Source organism: Dipteris shenzhenensis, chromosome 14 (genome assembly GCF_047967505.1).
Source record: "Dipteris shenzhenensis isolate YYH24624 ecotype China chromosome 14, Dip_SZ_1.0, whole genome shotgun sequence".
Classification (NCBI taxonomy): domain Eukaryota; kingdom Viridiplantae; phylum Streptophyta; class Polypodiopsida; order Gleicheniales; family Dipteridaceae; genus Dipteris; species Dipteris shenzhenensis.
Window position 1 is genome coordinate 16,509,174 of NC_141609.1, and position 21,086 is coordinate 16,530,259.

At 41.1% G+C, this 21,086-nt stretch overlaps 1 pseudogene; it reads left to right on the forward strand.

Moving 5' to 3' along the window:
* The first annotated feature begins 10,518 nt into the window (after window positions 1-10,518).
* Window positions 10,519-11,780, forward strand: LOC147894266 (pentatricopeptide repeat-containing protein At3g49170, chloroplastic pseudogene; annotated as a pseudogene).
* The last annotated feature ends 9,306 nt before the right edge of the window (window positions 11,781-21,086 follow it).

Here is a 21,086-nt window from a genome sequence, read left to right on the forward strand (position 1 = left end):
AGTGTGCAGTAATACCCGCTGATTTTGGGGAGAGCTTGGCTCAGAAAGGTGGGAGTAAACAAAACTAGAAGATGATACAGTGCATAATAAGAAGGGAAAGACCAAGAAATTTGATATGAGCGATAGACGGGAAATAGAGGAAGAACCAGAAGAAGAGAGTACTACATCTGAGGAGGAAGGGCAAGTATCATTTTTGTTGAAAGAGTCTGATGCATATGAGTGGCAGGCAGCAGAGATACAAGAAGCTAAGGAGGAGAGTAAGCTTGAAGACATGGATAATTTGATGCAACCCCCACCTTCCCAGAGAGAGAGAGAAAATATATTGCTGTCCATGCTGAATTCTAGTTGGGAGGGAGTGGAGGAGTATATGAAGGTCCATTAATATCCAAAGTTGTTTATCACCTCACATGAAGAGATCAGGGGTTTCAGATGTGAGCCGATGCATATTGAGCTAAAAGAAGGTAGTAGATATTTTTTTAAGAAGTTGAGAAGGATACATAGAGAGATCTTTTCAGTGTTGAAGGAGGAGTTAAATAAGTTGCTCAAAGTGTATCAAAATGGCATTGAACCTGATCCAGAGAAGGTGAAAGCACTTATCTTACTACCAGCTCCCTCTACATCTAAAAAGTTACAAACTTTGTGCAGAAAGTGAAGTATATGACAAGGTTCATACATTTGGTCTCTTAGTTGTTGTACCCTTTGCAACAAGCTATGAAAGAAGAGCCTCTGCAATGGAGTGAGGATTGTGAAGCAGTGTTCAATAGAGTGAAGGAACCGTTGGGAGAGATTGCTTGTCTGAAAGCTCCAGATTTCTCCCAGACCTTTTATGTAAACCCTTCATTTGGACCAGATGTTGTGGGAGCCATCTTATTGTAGAAAGGGGAGGAGTTCCATTATATGAGGCCTGTGTATTATGCTAGTAGAGTTCAAACAAGAATAGAGAGGAGATATACAGAGGCAGAGTTGATTTTATCAAGTTTGGTGTATGCTTGCAAGAAGTTCAGGGCATATCTTATTTCGAAGCCATTTGTTGTTTTGACTTGCTACACTTTATTGCCTCATCTAGTTAATAATTCAACACTTTCTCGGAGTATGATGAAGTGGTTGGTTGAGCTATAAGAGTATACTCTCATTTTTTATGGAGAGCACACACACTAGCAGATCTATTAACATACAAAGAAGGTCCCATTTTGGTGAAAGAAGTATGCTTGTGGAGGACAGTATGCTTTTAAGATTACATTGCAAGATACTTCTGGAGGGTTATGTGTGGCCTTCAATACAAAAGGATGTACAGCACTGGTGTAGATCATGCCATGAATGTCAAAGGATGGGAAGAATAATTCTTAAAATGGAGCCGAGAAATGTTTTAGAGATGGGGGATAGATGCAGTCGGTTCTCTATCCAAAACTGCTAGAGGGAAGTGTTACATGCTTACTGCAGTGGAGTACTAATCAAAATGGACAGAGGTGAAGGCAATAAAAAGGGTGGATAGCAAAGGGAGTGTTACTTGGTGACATCACACTACAGCATTGTGATAACAAATAGAATGTTGCAGACATCTTTACCAAACCACTCGGTAAAGAGATTTTTGAGAAACACCTACAAGCACTTGGTTTGACACAAAGGATGGACATTCCCATTAAAGGGGTGTGATGGAATGTAATGTTTAGTCCTTCTTTGATTCCCCAGAATCATCATCTTGAGGGAAGGCCTACTTCATGATGTTGATCTTGAGGGAAGGTGTTGAGAGATCACGCTCAACATCATGTGATCATATGTGCATAGCACCAAAAATTTTAATATTGTTCTGAACACTATCCATTCTCTGAGCCCTGGTCTTAGCTCTGCCTTTTCTAGCTGTTTTAAGAATGATTTGGAGAGCCAAGGCCCAACGTTATGAAGCAGATATACTCTAAGCAAAAGCATTTTCCCAAGCTTTCTCAATCAAAGAATGCACACTCTTTAAGGCAAAAAGCTTTGGGTCAGCTTTGAACCAAGAGGAGTGCCTAACACCAAACCCAAAGTCTCATCTAAGTAAATATAATAGTATACATAATTTCTCAATACAAGAATTAAAAAGTGGAAATAGTGATATAAGATAGACTGATGGAGATGGTTGATGGTGATGGGGATGGCTGGGACAGAGCCTTTGAGGGTGACAGTCACTCAGGTCACCCTCACCTCTTCGCACCTATTCATCTTGAGGCTATTCCTTTCCACTTGCATGTGACACTTGATTTTCTGACAGAGGTTCCCTCTGCTATGCAAGCTATCTTGTATCGTTCCCCTTTGTGCCAGTTTGATGATTTGGATACCTTGGATGAGATATATTTTCCTTTGCTTATGCCAAACTAGGCTGATGTGCACTCACCTCTCCCGCCAAGACATGAAGCTTTGGCTAGTATCTGAGGATGTCGAGGAGGAAGAGGAGGAGGTATGGTGCATCCCTCCTACTCCTATGTAGCTCAGAAGCCACAAGGGGGGGGGGGCTTCTTTAGCCTCTCCCCCCAGGATCATGTTCCTTTTTTTGCTCTACCACTGTAGATGGGCCCTTGGCTATGGGAGATGTACACAAAGCCTCTTCCTTTGCCTCTCCCCAGTGCATAAACAAATTTGGAAGCATTGGTGAAGACCAATCACTCTTAGGAGCCTTTGGCAAGGCAGCTCGTAATTTCCAAACAGGCGAGAGCCAAATTGACAGTAGTGAATGGAGTAGAGTTGCCACTTAAGCTACTCACAATCGTAAAGGAGGAGGTAATACTGAAGGTAAAGGTGGAACCTTTGGAGGACCTGCCGCTGATCAAATCAGAGCTAGCCCTACCTTACCAAGCGGAGATTCTCCGCTGAAATGCCCTACCTTAGCAAGTTGAGAATCTCCAAGAGAATAACGAGCAGGTAGCAAAAGATCAAATCATGAGCATACTGAGCCATCTTCGAGTGAGTTGAGGCTTCACGCGGCGAGCCAAGAGAAAGCTAATTTAGGTATCCTGCCATTGACAAACGTGGAATTCAGACATGCTACACAACAAGATGTTGATAGATGATTATGGCATTTTTGGATGATGCTTTGCTAAACAACTCAGTTATGTGGTTGTGCACTCATGCCTTAGTTGGTTTTGTCCCTGGTGTGAGACCCCCTTTGGCCTTTATAGAGTCCTGGATAAGAACCAATTGGGTCAGTAAGGGAATGAATATACTCAATGTGAGGTTTCTAAGAAAAGGCTTTTTTGTCTTCTTATTTGAGAAACTTGAAATGGCTGCAAGAGACATGCAACATGGTCTCTGGACTATTAGAAATCAGCCATTATATTTAGAGTGATAGTCTAAGGAGTTTTCCCTTGATGCCCTGAGGTCTACTAGAATTCCTGTGTGGGTATAACTCCCTGATCTACCTCTTTATCTTTGTAATCAACTGCCCTTTTATGTCATGGCCTGGGAGAAGTTCTCGAGGTAGAGCAAGATAACTTTTTCAATTCCAGGGGTAACAAATCTGCATCAAGATGGATATAGCTAAGGAGATGCCTAAGACCCTTATTATTTATAATAGAAATGGGAGCACTTATAGGGAGCAACCCTTGATCTATAAGAATTTGCCAAAATCTTGTTTTCTGTGTGGTCTTTCCATACATGTGGTAAAAAACTTTCCCCTAAAGAGGGGCAAGACTAAAGAGATTAAACCCTCTGTGGTCAAGCAAGCTCAGAGGTGGGTTCCTAAACCTTAGGCACCTCCTCTGAACACTTAGCAGGAAGATCAGCCTGTCAACAGGAATGTTGGAAAGAGAGAGATTTCTGGTGTGCCAAATACAGCCAACAAGAACCCCTTTAAGCCTCTCAGGGACAAAGAGCATGCCATTGAAGGTAGCAATAGTTTGAATCAAGAGGACAACATGGTTAGTCAAAGGAATTTGAAGAGGATGTCAACAAAGAGGATGCCATGGAAGAGATAGAGGAGAGTCAAGAGGGATCAAGAGAAGAGAAGTTGAAGGGTGCTCTAGCTAATCAATATGACTCTAGCCAAGGTAAGGCATTCACTGTGGTTCAACACAAAAGGAGACAATCCAAGGTTGCCACTATGCAAGTTAATAGCCCCAACCCCAAGGCTAAGAAGGGGCAGAAGAAGAATGTCAGATAAATTTTTTTCCTTCTTAACTCTTAATATTAGAGGGTTAATGGACTCTGGTAGAAGCAAGGGGTTAGCATTCTGGTTGAGAGCTAACTCTTTGACGCCTCTCTTTCTATCATAACAAGAAGTCAAGGCTTGTGGAAATCTTCTAGAGGCTAGGCTGAAAACTATAAATAAAAGAAGAGTATGGTATTTCACTTCACATGTGGAGGGTAAGTGGGACATCCATTGGAGTCTTATCTCACTACAATGGAGGTGTCACTCAATTCAATAGTGGATAGAAAAGCTTTATGGGAATCTTTGCAATGTGAAAATGGTGATTATATCACTATGGGATACTTTAATATGTTTGAGATGAAGAGAGACAGATGGCTAGAAAAGGGTACTTGCATCAGAGGTGTTGATTTGGTGTCTTGGGAAGAATGCAAAGAGCATTGGCAATTGGTAGATATGGGTATAGATGGTGACTTTACATGGTGTAATAGTCAAGTAGGAGAGAATGGGAGGGAAGCTAGACTGGATAGATTTTATGTGTCACAGGGCCTTCTGAACAGTCATCTATCCTTAAAAATAAAACTTTTTCTTCCCTAATCTTGTAAGAAAATTGTAGTTTTTGAAGAGTGTTTTAATAGTTTTGAAAATATGATATAGTTTTTGAAGTGTGTTTTAATAGATTTTGAATAGATGTAGCAGTTTTGGAAGTGTGTTGTAATAGTTTTTGAATAAATGTAATAGTTTTTTTAAGGGTGATCTAACACAATAAAATTAGTAGTTTTTTAGTTCACAATTTATGGATTCTATGCAATGAGGCCACATTATCTTAATGAATCTTTTAAAATGTTGATTGCTTTTGGCAACAGTGTTGTGCTAAATTATCCTCATGATTTAGAGTATCCAATCATGGTGATGGATTTGAACTAGATCTATTAAAAAATAGGCCAATATATTACATTGTCCAATATTTATTGTGCTCACCTTCTGGGACAACCTCTCCCTGCTCTTGCCATCTTCCACAAACCTCTAATGGCCACACCCCATGAGGTATACCATGACTTCATCACTTCAACTCATTATTTGAATAGAGAGCCAGAGTTGTATGTTTCTTTTGATCGCGAGATCAATGTCATTAGCACATTCCACAAGCCCCTGGATCTTTTTAGAGATGTGGTGGATTACATCAGAGAGAAAATTGAGCCTTACATGATCCGGCTAGACATAGATAGAGTAGAATGGGTTCCTATCGATCTCCTCATCAAATGTCACTAGGCTTATAGTGTTTTTAGGCATAGTTGCAGAGAATTTGTAAATCCCTGAATCCAAAAAAAATTAAAACAATTTCAAAGGATGAAAAGTTAGATCTACAAGCGAGTCCTGTAGGAACCCGTTTTGTATCCCTAGAAATAGCTTATTATGTAATTCTTCTGGAAAGGAAGGACATGCACCTCCATTCATCAAGGTAGAGCGACCTCTTCTTCTAGCAACAGAGCAAGATGTTGAAGTTGAAGAGAATCTCAATGTGGTTGCAGAAGCCACCCTTGCTCTAGAGTGGTCCAATGCAACGTTAGACAAGCAACACCACACAACAGAAGTGGAGCACTCGGCAAAGGTGGTTGTGGTTCCCGAAGAAGCAAAACATCATCCACGAGACAACCAGAAGAGGAAGAGTAGGAGGAAGGTATGACAGATAAGGTTTTGATACAAACCCTTCCGTATGTTTTAACTGAAAATAGAGAATATTTGTTTTTGATTGACATCCAATACATCAAAAAGTTGAGAGAAGATGAAGTATGAGGGGCACTCTTTGCTTGGGAGAGAGGATTGCCTTAGGCTACCCAAAAGAGGGGTTGAATAGGTGCAAATATTTGGCACCTGCAAACACTTTGGAGCATCTGATCTTGTGTGGGAGGAAATGCATGACTCTAGTAATGCAATAGTTACAGAGACGGAGTTTCGTGAGGTCGAAGAAAGATTAGAGGTAGAGAGGGAGAAAAAATACCAGAGAGTTGAGACCAGTGGCCTCATCATCGGCACGACCTCCGATAATTGATGAGAACAAAAGCTCCATCAATATTTCTCAAGCAGGATATGACTAAAAAGACGCTCCCCACATTGTAAGTTCATGATATTTTGTCAATATGAATGATTTTATGTTTTTAGTTTGAGATTAGAAAAGATTGCTGATGTTATCACAACTTTCAAGATGTCATTGAAGTTGATACTTTTGCAGGGGTCGAGGTGATAGCATCAGCATGGATTCAACACTAGGACACTACATGGGAATGTTCCATTGCCATAGCCTAGTGTGCTTCCATACTTCATTCTCTCCTTATGGAAAGGAGGAGATGATAAAGGTGCAAGGTGCTTTCAAAGCTAGTCTCCTTTGTGCCTTTACCCCCATCTGCACGCATGTGTATTTTGGTGAGGTGCGATTTGGCACTTTACACTTTTGGAGAGAGACTAGCAGGAACAGGTATTACAGCCACTGCTTTGGGTGCTTCGGCAACAGGTGTCTATGATGCCACACAGCTTGTAGAAACATTCATAGAACCCACTATCTTGTCATCTCAGAGAAGAGCAGCAATATTAGCTCAAGCAAAGCAAGAAAATATTTTGTAAAAAGTGCATCTCTTGGAGTCCAAGAAATTTTGTATACACATTTCAAAATTAAATATATACTTCTCTTTTTTCCTAGATGTTGTGTATCTTGCAATATCATTGAATTTGATTATGTTAAATTTTTATGTTCTCATTGTAAACAAGTACACAAAAAATTTTCAAAAACAAGACCCCAGAAGGGTGCATGTGTGCCTGTCTGGCCCAAAGTCACACCTTCACACACATACCCACTCGGGGCACATTTTTTCAAAATTTTTAAAAAGGAAGCATCCCCCCATGGTGTATTACTACTTTTCAAAAAAAAACATTTAAAAAAAAAAGCCCTAGAAGGGGGCATGTGCACGTAGGTGCGAATTTGAGCCAAACGGGGACTCTTGTTTGGCCCAAAATTGCGCCTGCATGCACATGCCCTCTTTTGGGGAATTATTTTAAAAAACAATTTAGAGGAAGCACACCCCATGGTGTATAATGTAGTAATACACCATGGGGAATGCTTTTCCAAAAAAAAAATAAAAAAAAATTCCCCAGAGGGGGTATGTGCATGCATGCGCAACTTTGGGCTAGACGGGGGCCCCTGTCATCCAAAGTCACGCATGCATGCGTACATATTCCCTTGGGGGGCATTATTATCCCCCATGGTTTACAAGTCCTAAATAATTCATGACTCCACTCCATCACTCCATGTATGATGTAGATGATGTTTCTCATGACTCCACTCCATCTATCATATTTTCAGTCCAAAGTTTTTTTGGGGGAAGCATCCCCTATGGTTTACAAGCCCTCAATAATTCAAAGTATTGATATTTTGATGCAAAATTTTTCATGCCCTTGATTGGGCCTTTTTTTTAAAAACTTCCTTTGATGTGGAAGTCTGAATCTCACCAAGAACATACTAATTTGCCCAAAATATTATTAAAATAATTTTAAAAATAAGAGAATATAAGATTATTGCATGAACACTCTGCACAGATCCAAATTATCAAGAAGAATTACACTGTCCATAGCTATTGTATTACTAGAAAACATTTACAACCATCTTTGCACAAAATTGCTTCTGACAACCAAAATTGGTGTCCATAGCTAATACAATAACAAAAAATCACTGAGTGATAAAGCAAACTATCTATGGCCTAAGTAGTGGGTCGCCTCTGATCCGCCTTGCCAGCTGCATGTCTTTTGTGATAATCGTAACCCTCTTGGCATGGATTGCGCACAAGTTCATGTCCTCAAGAAGGAATACAGAGCCATTTATATTGCCTCTTATAAGGTGGCCAGTACGATTGATTGAATATAATAATCGTCCTTGTAGGATTGCATAATCTCTTTGACTAATCAAGCAAACGGAGCTTTCGTGATTAGAGGCTCTACGCTATTTTGATACTTCCTAATCTCAAGAAGCACCTTCATTCAAGGCCTTTTGCAGTGCCTTCGTCTAGGGCCTCCTCTACCTCCACCTCCACCACCACCACCTCATCTACTACCGCCTTTGCCTTTGCCTTTTATTGTTCTCTTCAATTATGGAAAAGTTTTTCCACCCTGTCTAGATCATAGAAAGTCCTGAGGGGCATTGCACCATGCTGTTCGTTGTCTTGTTGGTTCTCCATTCGTTGCCTTGCTTGTAGAGCTAGTTGAATCATTATTCGCCTTGCATCTTCTTGCGCTTAGGCCCATTGTTCCAATTTGTGACTTTTGTGCTCTTGTTTTTTTTGTCTGCTTTTTGGTTGTTGAGGTGCCTCGGGTTGGTTCACCTCTTACTGCTCCACCTCTGGCTATTTCTGAGGGTTTGATTGTTCCCCATGATCTCCTTCTTCATTGTCTATGCTCATCACTTTCTGGGCTCTCCTTCTGCTCCTGCCTCCTCTTTTGTCTATGTTTGATAATTGCATTGTATACATGGACTAGGATTGGGAGTATTGTTCTTGAATCAACTATCCTTCCAGGCTGCTTTGTTCTTGCAATATCAGTGATGGTGGGGCTATGGGAGATGTGAAGGTAGGAAGGAATGTACTGGTATGAGAGAGTATTGTGGTACTGAGATAATGAAGGTATTTGCATTTATATAGAGGTACATTTATTTTGCACGTCATTATTAATTACCCCTCCTCTCCCTCCCTGCCATTCTCGTCGCTCCCTTCCCCCCACCCCTCTTTCTCGTTGGCCGTCCTCTCAAAACTCACGCTTAAGTTCCATTGTGCTTGTAACAACTATTGCTTGAATGTAAAAATTAAGTGTTGGGTCCACAAGTACAAAATTTAATGCTTCTGTAAAAACAAAAGTGAGCCACTTAATCAAATATCAACAAGAAATATTGAAGTGCATTTTTTATTAACATCAATTTACATTTGGTTTAGCGATCTAACGCTTTCCAACACAACTTTTGGTTGCTATCCAACTTCTATGTTTTTTTAAAACTTGCGAAGATATCCATGAATGCCTTCTTTTACTCATTTGAGTTCGACGAATTGTTTGGGCTAACTCCGTTTGCAAAGCTTTATTCCTTGCATAGAAGGACCCAATTATACCACAATAGAACCACTCGAACATCTCATGAAGAGCATTACTTCTGTTAATCCCACCTCCATGCCGTGTACTCTTAAAATAAGCACCTCGAGCTCTATAATGAGACTTTTTCATCCCTTGGGCAATCCAAACATTCAACGAACCATATTGGTGAAGAAACCATGGACCATGAGCATAAAGAATCTACTGCATACAGAGGAAAAATACATGAGGTAAACAAGAAAAAAATAATTGCAATTAAATTTTTTGGAAAAAGCAAAGACTAAACACACAATGTAGTGAGTAATGTGGGATTCACCCCATCCATCTATCAAACACACTATGTAGTGAGTAATGTGGGATTCACCCCATCCATCTACCATGGCTTCAATGAGCTCTTTTGCGATGACTTTATATAGTTGCATATCATCATCGTCTATGGAAGGCTGCCTCAAGATCTTTACCATATTCTCCAATGCTTTCCAAACACATATTCTCAAGGTTCTCACATGAGGATCAAATTCCGTTCCAAACATACACTTCAATGTTTTAAGATCTCCTGCAATGTGCCAATGAACTTTAAGTGATCCAAACCCTTCAACTTGAAGCAACTCTCCTTTCGTCTGGGCATCTATGACACTTGGAATTGGAGATCTATCAAAGGCCCATTTCAAAAATGAGTGTCTCTCTTTAGGAAGTTGAAATGCGTAAAGCCACCAAATGTACTTTTTAGATTGCACAATAAAATCTTCCCTAAATTCCTTATCTTTGGGGTGTCCAAGGTCCATCTACAATGTTGAAAGAGTTTAAGGGCCTTCTTGCCATGCCCTTATGATGAAATCATGGCACTCCACGAAAGAACATCCCTATTAAGAATATTGTCAAAACACCTCCGTGTGTCCTCTAGACTCCCGCACCTGCCATACATAGTGACCACAACCACATCTAAACCAAGATTGGTCTTCTCAATGCAGGCACGTACGTGTTTGCCTTCTGCCAGATCTGCTAGACTGGCACATGCAGAGAGAATTGTTGCGAAAGTAAGGATGTCTAGCTCTACTCCGACCGAATGCATCTTGCAATGGAGCTGGAGGGCTTCCTTGGCCTTCCCGTGTTGGACCAATGCTGAGATCATAGCACTCCAAGTAACAACATTTCGATTGGGCATCAGATCAAACATCCTAACAGCATCCTCCAGCTTGTCATATTTATTATACATGTTCACAAAGGGCGGTCCCCACCACAACATCCAACTGAAAGTGACTGCCTACAACACGAGCATGCATCTGCTTGCCTTCCAGTATGGATGCCTGACTGGCCGAGGCAGAAATAGTGCCGACAAACATAACCCTGTCTGGAATGACTCCTTCTACTTGCATCTGCTGGAAACATCGAAGGGCCTCTTTGCCGTGCCCAGAATGAACATATGCTACAATCAGGTAATTCCAAGAGAACACATTCCGCTTATGGATTCCAAAAAATACACTAAGTGCATCTCCAAGAGCTCTACACTTTCCATACATCTGTATGAGGAGACATCCCAAAAAACTGCTCTACTCGGATCCCTCTTTAATAATTCATCTATCATTCAAAAGGAAAAAGAACAAAAATAAATGGCCCACTTACATGCTAAAGAAGAAGATTTGAGGTCTCATTCCTCCCCAACCTAGGTTCCACTGGCATACAAGTGGGTCCGTTCTTTTGCTGCTTCCAGAATCCTTACGTAGGTTAGAAAAACCACACTTGCAACTTCAATCTGGAAAATACCATTCAGTCATCTTTTATCAACATAACAATGGAAGCCAGAATGAAGCAGTTGCACAACTCCCTTGTTTAAAACTATAGATTAAGATATGTGTGCATGATTGGAAACAATCCAAAAATCAACATTTGTCAGGGATACTCTCTAAAGCAACTCTTTCAACAAATGCAGATGGAAGGGGTGCTTCCTGACAGGGTCACTTTTTTCAGTATTCTCTCTGCATGTAGTCATGCTGGCCTAGTCAATGAGGGTTGTCGCTTTTTTGTGTCCATGAATCAGGATCATGGTATCACACCTGCAGTGGAGCATTATAATTGTATGATTGACGTGATTGGTCGGGCAGGAAGGCTGGCTGAGGGAGAAGACTTGATCAAGGACATGCAACTTTTATCCACTGCCTCCTCATGGATGACCCTGCTTGGGGCCTGCAGAGTCCATTTAGATGTAGAGCGTGCTAAGCATGCTACAGAGCAAGTTTTTAGATTGGACCCTGAGTCTGCTGCACCTTATGTAATCCTATCAAATGTCTATGCAGCAGCTGGCATGTGGGATGCTGCCATTGAAGTTAGGAAATTAATCAAGGTGAAGGGTCTGAAAAGCCAGAGAGGCTGTAGCTCCATTGAACTTGTTGATGCAATACATGAGTTCCGTGCAGGAGATGTATCCCATCCAGAGAAGGAAAAAATTTATGCCCAGCTACAGATTTTAAGTTGGCAGATGGAGGTGGCAGGTTATGTGCCTGACACAAAGGTGGTTCTGCATGATGAAGCTTCATTTTAGTTTGACCCCCGACTTATGTCATAAACGAGGTTGTGGTTTCTTTCAAACTCTTTTATAGGTGTCCAATGATTTGTAACCACTTGATGTAGGTAAGAAGCTCTTTGCTACTAAATAATGTTCATAAATTGATTGCTCAAGCTAGAGATATGCTTTGAAGGCCAAAGGTTGTTTAGATGGTGTTGTGATTATCTATTATTGGACTAATGGGTTCATGATTTGAAGCCTAAACCATTGGCCTTCAAATATACTTTTGAACTTCTTTGTTTATGTAAGTTGAAGGAATAGGATTTCTAGAGACATTAGGGGAATTTTGGACTAAAAAAGGGCCTCATAAGGAGTGGATTAGTAAACTAGATCAAGAACTAATAAGGCCTATAGAGGGTCCCATCACCCCTATATGGGGACAAAAGAGTACATCTCCCCAGGTCCTTGGTGGTCCCCAAAAAGGGCACCTCCCTCTCCCACGTGGAGGAGTCTCCACTCTCTAAAAGTTAACTCTCTTTACAACCATTAGGTGGTCCACATTCCCAAAAAAAAAGTTAACTCTCTTTACAACCGTTAGGTGGTCAACATTCCCAAAAAGTATCTTGTGGATACACCCTCCCAAAAAAAGTTAAAAATTTTCAAAAGTTCTCAAAATGGTCAAAAACTCTTCCAAACCTTCCCTCAAACCATGCCTATGCACCCAAATCACTTTCCAACATCTAAATCCTACTCCTCACTATATCATCTTCCAATCCCTCATTCATACTCTTATCGTAAGCACTTTTCAACAACCCAAATCTACTTTCTTCTCATCGTTTTGTCCCAAACTTGCTTCCATTGATCCTATTCTATCCTTTACCCTCGTAAATCTTTGCTCCTTTGAATTCTGATCCAAGGCCCTATTTCTAAGTCCCTCCCATGGCTCCATTGAAAGATTGCACCAACAAGCTGCAAAAAAGCACCTTGCACATCGAAGTTGCACCAGAGTATGCCACGACTCGTGAATTCTATGGCCACAAGATTGTTGACAAAGAAACACTAGATCAACTACAACAACAAGGAAGGCAAAGAAGATCATAGCGAGCTGCGATGTGGTGTTCAGGGAGCAGCCACATGCAGTGGAGGCAGAGAAGAGCTCTTTCACTTTATCATCAAGCGAAGAGGTAATTCACTATGGACATGTCCCAAGAGCTATAAAGGAGGAGGGAATATCAGATGATGAAGGTATAAGTCACCAACCTGTTGTTACACCATCGAAAAAGACATTGCCGCGATGGGTAAGACAGCTCTATGATCATGATAACCAGATGCCTATGTATGTTGAGCAGCATGCAGATGGACCAAGGCGGTCTTAAAGAATCGAGGAGCAAAGGAGGGCTTCTGCTCATAGAGTTAATATGGCCTTGATGGCTGAGATTATTGCAGAAGTAAAGAAGCCTGCGAGCTTGGAGGAAGCACTTGCAGACTGAGATTGGAAAAACACTATGCAACTAGAATATGACAACATCATGAAGAATGAAACTTGGGAGCTAGTAGATCAACCACCTAATAGAAAGGTTATTGGCACCAAGTGGGTTTGGAAGGTAAAGTATAAGGCCGATGGGACTTTGGAAAAGTACAAATCCAGATTGGTTGCACAAGGATTTTTGCAGGTTGAAGGGTTTGATTTTCAGGAATCCGCTCTGATTGCTAGAATGACCACTATTCACACAGTACTATCGGTGGCTGTTCATAAAAAGTGGCAAGTTTATCAAATGGATGTTAAATTAGCATTCTTGAATGGTGACCTTAAGGAGGAGGTGTACATAGCTCAGCCACCAAGGTTTGAGACCCCCCATTCTAAGAACAAGGTATGCAAACTGAAGAAGGCTCTGTATGGGCTGAAACAAGCCCAAAGAGCATGGTACTAATAGATAGACAAATTCTTTCTTAAATTAAACTTCAAAAGATGTGCCTCAAATGCTAACTTGTATGTGTACATGAAAGGTGGAAAATTTGCTTTTATTGTTCTATATGTGGATGATCTCCTTATTACAGGTGACTACTATGAAGACATGATCTAGCAGACTAGAAAGGCATTGAGAACAGAGTTTGAGATGACCGACTTAGGCTTGATGCACTACTGTTTGGGGATTGAAGTCTGACAAGAGCCAGGCAAGATCTTCATCTCTCAACAGATATATGCAAGGGAGATCTTGAAGGCATTTGGTCTGTCTGAGTGCAAGGAGATAGCTACACCTATGGAGGTAAAGCAAGGCTGTCTATGGAGGATGCCTTACCACCAGTAGACATCAAGAGGTACAAGAAGTTGGTCGGTAGTCTCATCTATCTATGCAACACCAGACTGGACATCAGTTTTGCAACTGGCATTTTGAGCAGGTTTTCCAATAAGCCCTGGGATAATCATCGGAATGCAAGGATGCGTGTGCTCAAGTATGTGAAAGGCACTCTTGATTATGGCATCACCTATGGTACGGGCACTTCCTTGGCCAGTCATTGTGACTCAGATTGTGCTGGAGTCGTTGATTCTAGGAAATCAGTTTTTGGACATTGTTTCTCTTTAGGTTCAGGTATCTTCTCTTGGATAAGTAAGAAACAACCAACAGTGGCATTGTCTTCTACCAAGGCTGAGTACAAAGGTAGCATGTTTTGCTACATGTGAAGCAATGTGGTTGAGAAGGATCTTATGGCACATGGGAGTGCAAGAGGATGAGGCAATTGTGCTGAGGTGCGACAATCAAAGTTGCATGGCCATTGCTAAAAATCAAGTATTTCATGCATGCACAAAACATATAGAGATTCAGTATCACTACGTGCATGATTTGATCGAGGATGGGATAGTGGAATTGGTCTACTGTCCAACAGAGCAAAATGGAGTAGATATCTTCACCAAGGCACTCGGGAAGGATCTGCTTCAGGGTCATCTTCAGAGACTCGGTATTGGGCCGAGAAGGTAGTTCACCTACAGGTGGACATTGAGGGGGGGGTGTTAGATATGCTCAATGCCCCACCCTCCTGGTAACCACCAGTGGTTCAAGGTGCTCAAGTTGTAAGGCCCCCATATGAGGAGAAGCCATGTGTGAGCCCAAGACATTGGATGGGATCCTAACTTGCATGTCAGATGAGGTCTATCAATGAGACTGTTGAGAGTAGAAAGGTGATTGTGTGGGAGCCCCTTGCTCTTGCTGGAGTCTAGGGGCCAGCTGGCCCCCAGTTGAGGGGTCCAAGGGGGGCCACGGCCCCCCTGATGGGGGTTCAAGGGTGAGAGCCCCCGAGGCGATGGTATAGATTTGCTAGTAGATCCAAGGGAGGAATGCTGATCAATTGGTACTTTTTAGTAATACTTGCTTGGTATTTCATTAGTTTTGGGTCACTTGCAGTCCCTCTGGCTGTAAGAACCTTTAGTAGCTCTTAGCTTTTAGCTAATTTATTTTGTTGTTCTCTTTGATGAGACAACACTAGCAGATGTATCAATTGTTTTAGTCTCATAGGCTGTTTGGCCTTTTAGAGACGTCAATATCTATCTATCTATCTATCTATCTATCTCTCCTCTCTCTCCTCTCCCTCTTCTTCTCTATCCCTTTGTTTCCCTCTTCTTCTCTTTCCCTTTTCTTCCCTCTTTTTGCTCCTGCTTCCCCTCCAAAACACAAAATTGCATGGCGGCGGTAGCTCTACACAATCCAAAAAAAAAAACCCTTTTTTTTTGTGTGGCCGCTGCCACCAGGAAGGGGAAGAGGGGAGTGTTTGGCTGCGGCCCCCCTCCCCTCTCCCCTTCCCCTCGCCCCCCTTTCCCCCCCTCGCTCTCTCCCCCTCTCCTCTCTCTCCCCTTTTTTTGCCTCGCGGCCGTGGTCGTGCTCCCCTCATTCCCCCTTACCCCCCCCCCCCCCCCCCTTTCTCTCTTTCCCCTCCCCCCCCCCTCTTCCTTCCTTCCCTCCCCCTTACCCTCTCCTCCCCACCATCCCCTTTCCCCTCTCTTCCTTACCCCTCCTCTTCCCTTCCTCCCCACCCCCTCTGCTCCCCTTTCCCTTCCCCACTCTCTCCTTCCCCTTTCTTCCCCCTTCCCCCTCCCCTTCTTTTCCCATTCCCTCCCCCCCCCCCCCCTCTCTCTCTCTCTCTCCCTCCCCTTCCCTTCTCCCTTCCCCTTCCCTTTGCCCTCCCCTTCCTTCTCTCCCTCTCTTACTCCCCTCCCTTTCTCTCTCTTTCCCTCTCCCTCCCCTTTGTCAATAGCTGTAGCATGAATCCACACTGACATGAATGAATTGAAAGCCCTACGCGCATATCTGTGCCACATGGGAAACTGTAGGGCACTCGTCCCACCATATGCACCAATGACCTTCCATCGATATGCCACATGGGCAAGTGCAGCGCACCGGTCCCTCCATATGTACCAATGGCCTTTCATCAATGAACCAAAGGCATGTCTATGCCATGTATGCATGTGCAACGTTCTGTGATGCCATATCTTCCAAATTTAAGAGTTTTTAAACTCTCAAAAGGTGTTTATCAATATTGTTATGATATCTTGAAGATTTTAGAGGGCTCTTGTGGTAAATTAATGTCATGCATGGGCCATACATACATACTTACATACATAGTACATATAATGTTTTCATGCGTTAAATTATTTTTATTAAGTTAAATTGATAATAAGTTAATGAAAAGACTTTAAGATTTTAAAGGGAAATTCTTTAAAATAATAATTGATCTTAGAGTAAGATGTGAGTTATATTTCCTATTTTTTCCCTTTTTAGTGCAAAAGGATTATGTGAGTAAATAAACTTTTTACGTGGAAATGATAGTGCCATAAAATAGACTTTTGATTTGGTAGGAATCGTTTCAAAAATTAAACTTTCCATTTGGGAAGGATTTTTAGGGTTAGTCCAAATATAGAAATTCGATTCCAATATTAATGAAAGGTGTGTTTCATGTATAGAAGTTTTATATAGGAACCAAAAATTGATTTTTTATTATTTTTTATGATACTAGCTAAAGGAGGATAGTTACAACTTCACAAGAGGTAAATAGCTTTAGAGCGAGAACCATAGTAGAGCTTCTCTAGTATTCTTTGCCTACTCCAACTATGAAGAGTATGGCAAAAGAAAGCTCAAAAGAAAATGAAGAGAGCATTCTTGAGGAGCTAAATCATGAGGGTTTTTAGGATTAGTCCAAATATAGACATTCGAGTCCAAAATTAAGGGAAGGATTTTTAGGATTAAACCAAATATAGAAATTTGAGTCCAAATTTAATGAAATGTGTGTTTCATGTACAAAAGTTTTATATAAGATCCAAAAAATTGACTTTCTATTATTTTTTATGATAGTAGCTTAAGAAGGATAGTTACAATTTTACAAGAGGTATATAGCTTTAGAGCTAGAACCATAGTAGAGAGATTCTCTAGTATTGTTATCCTGCAACTATGAAGATTATGGCAACAGAAAGCTCAAAAGAAAATTAGGAGAGTGTTCTTCAAGAGCTAGATCATGAGGAGAAGGTGGAGGAGAAAAAGGTATAGGAGGACGAGGAGAAGGTGATGGAGCAGGTATAGAACACTACTACACACGGGCCTTATTTTGATGGTTAAGTATCGATGTTTAGCACACACAGTGGGGCGCTAATCGTCGATATGCAAAGCGGGTCACTATATAGCGACACTTGCTAGACTTGTATAAGGTCATTATATAGAGACGTTTTATAGAGAGTGTTTTTCCCCATACCGACCTTTAAAGATAGTTTTACCCAATGACAAAAAAAAATTCTTTTCATACATGTTTGATCCTTTGAAAGAATAAAAGTACAAGAGCATGTACATCAAGTTTGAAGCTCATATATTCATGTCCAAGTTAGAGATGAAAAAAATCAATGAAGAGCATTTACATCAATGGCTTCTCACATCATGAGCCAAGTCTAGTCCGCCAAACAAGTCTATTTCCAACTCTATCCTGAGTTGATCTCCTATATCATCATCGTACTCTAGCATCGTACATTCACCTAAGACTTGATCATCTTCTTCAATAAAGTCGGGTGATTCTTGATGATCATCATCTTCTTCCTCAATATCGTGATCTCCATCTTCCTCCCGTACAATGTCATTATGCACAACTTCCTCTTGGCTCATATTGTGATCTTCATCTTCTTCATCGCTAGATCCATCTGGATCAATTGGATTCGGCATTGGTAGTGGCATCTCCATATCCACATCTCTATCTTCAAAAATTTGCTTACTTCGTGGTGCAACTTGGACCGTGTACCACCATCTTGGATCAGAATGATCCGGATGACAAACCACCTATATTGAAGATGGGTGTCAAATGCCATCAATTATATGAAATTATGCTTAAGTACATGTACTAATTGATATTTAAAAAGAAAAGATTCAATTAATTAAATCATTAGTATGCACCTACTCACAATGCTCAGGAAGAACAAAGATCATCGTAAATAGTTCTAAACCATTTTACATCAAGAATGAAAATACTAAATTATTTAAAATCAATTTCATAGATTTTGTGCATGGTCCCACAATAATCCAAGTATGAGGAGAGAAGATTGGTATCGGAAGCACTTGCTTAGCTATCTTGTGTGAAGTTAGCCATGACTCCACAATCATATGTGACTCTCTTTCAATCGATGTGTTCCACACAAAAATGTCATTGGTATGTTTAAGAGCTCTGGAAATATCAAAGGCCTACACTCCTATCCATAAGATCTGTAACTCCTTTATTAAAGGTGCCATGTACACGGCCTTAGACATCACGTGTGCATTGGCCCTAAAAATAGAATCCATCATGTCCACCATACCCTCGTCATCATCTGGCACATCTGGGAGACTATACTCCTTCTCAAAGTGTGAAGGTATACGCACCCTCGCCACCCTCCTCATCTTGTCTTAAGGTTTCGTGTAAATATAAGATCTTGTCTCAAGATTTCGTGTCGTGTATGCATGCAATATTAATCACGAACTCAAATAGAATTGACTTTCCGATGATCCATCACCATGTGCACCACCAATGGTGGATACTGGTTTGGGCTCCTCCCCATACATCCACAAATGGCGCATGGCAATACGGCGTTGATGTCATACTTCTTGCTTGCAATGAGTGCAATGACAATACAACCTCTCCGTAAGCCACTCTGCACTCTCAAGTGTTGGCGCATCATCTGACATGCTTCCACTCATCCCTTCCATCTGCACACCTCAAAAATCACAACAAAAAATGCAAGGAAATCCATTTAGATCCAAAAAATAGCCACCCATGAGCTCCTTCCCTCTCTTCTTAGATCAAGTGCCCTAAACCGTCGCTATATAGCAACGCTTTGCCCTGTTTTGTCGCTATATAGCGATGCTTTTAGGGTATAAGTATATAGCGACACACTTAGGGTATAAGTATTGCTATATAGCAACACTTGTAGGGTATAAGTGTTGCTATATAGCGACACTTTTAGGATATAAGTGTTGCTATATAGCGACGCGGGGGACTAAAACCCAAAACCCTGCACAATGCTGTCTTTCATAACTCTATTGCGAGAAAAGCAAAAATCTCTCCTCCCACATTATATTCGGTGACCTCGCTTTCCTCCTCTATTCCCCACACTCCTCACCCATACCAAGTCCCTCTCCTAACACTTGTGCTCCCTCTCCACCCTTCTCCCTCTCTGCTTGTGTGAAAGGAAGTTTTTCAAGAAGGTGTGTCTCTTTAAGCAATGTAGGTTCATTTTTTATGAGATTTTGTTTTGTGAGTGTTGAAGCATGTTTCTCCTTGCATTGCTAAGCCTATGTGCTAATTTTCATACTTGATTTTCAGAGATTAAGGACAAAAAATGAGATTTGGTGAAAGAAAGAAGACTCATCTCTTCTCTTTTTGATATCTCTCTTCCTCCTCTTTCCCTTCCTTTTATGCTTTCTCCTTGTTTGTAGGCTTATGCTTGTCCCCTCAATCCAACCCCTTTGGAAAGTTGCTTCTCCAAACTCCTCCTTCTTCTGACTAGTTATCTGAAAAATGGTATGTTTCCTCTCATTTGTAGGTCCAGTCCTCAAAACACCGAGCGAGACTTTTCCAAGTAAGAAAGTGCTTCCTCTTTTTTCCTTTTTTTATTTTCGTTATTTGCATTGGCTTGCAGCTAGCGCTTTAAGCGCTAGCTACAGTGATGGGCGTAGGAACCTTTTCTTCCCCTCTCTTCTCTTATTCCCTCTTCTTCTCCTCTTTTCCTCTTTTCCTTCCTCTTTCCCCCCTCTTTCCCTCGCTCTCTTATTTCCTCTTCTTCCTCTCTTTTCTTCTTTTCCCCTCTCTTTTTCCATTCTCTTTTTCCCTCTTCCTTTCTCTTCCTTCTCTTCTTTTCCCCTCCCTTATTTCCTCTCTTTCATCCTCTTTTCTCTTCTTTTCATAAGCAAATGCATTTGCCTATTCTTATGCTTATGCATGAGCATATGCTCATATGCTCATATGGCTTTTCCCTCTCTTTTTTCCTTCTCTTTTTCCCTCTTTTTTTTCCTTCTCTTTTTCCCTCTTTCTTCCTCTTCCTTCTCTTCTTCTCCCCTCTCTTATTTCCTCTCTTTCATCATCTTTTCTCCTCTTTTCATAAGCATATGCATTTGCCTATGCTTATGCTCATATGCTTACGCTTATGCATGAGCATATGCTCATATGCTCATGCATAAGCATAAGCATATGCTTTCTATCTTTATCTCTTTTTTCCTCTCTTTTCTTCGTTTCCCCTCTCTTTTTTCTCTCTTTTCCCCTCTTTCTTTCTCTTTTTTCTCTTCTTTTTCCCTCTCTTATTTCCTCTCTTTCATCCTCTTTTCTCTTCTTTTCATAAGCATATTCATTTGTCTATATATCTCTCTCATAAGCTTATGCTTATGCATGAGCATATGCTCATATGCTCATGCATAAGCGTAAGCATATGCTTTCTCTCTTTTTCTCTTTTTTCCCCTCTTTTCTTCTTTTCTTCTCTCTTTTCTTATTCCCCCTCTTCTTTTTCCTTCTCTTATGCTTATGCTCTTTTCCCCTCTCGTTTTTCATTCTTTTTTTCCCTCTTCCTTCCTCTTCATTCTCTTCTTTTCCCCTATCTCATTTCCTCTCTTTCATCCTCTTTTTCTTCTTTTCATAAACATATGCATTTGCCTATGCTTATGCTTATGCATGAGCATATGCTCATATGCTTTTCCCCTCTCTTTTTTCCTTCTCTTTTTCCCTCTTCCTTTCTCTTCTTTCTCTTCTTTTCCCCTCTCTTATTCCGCTCTTTCATCCTCTTTTCTCTTCTTTTCATACGCATATGCATTTGCCTATGCTTATGCTCATATGCTTATGCTTATGCATGAG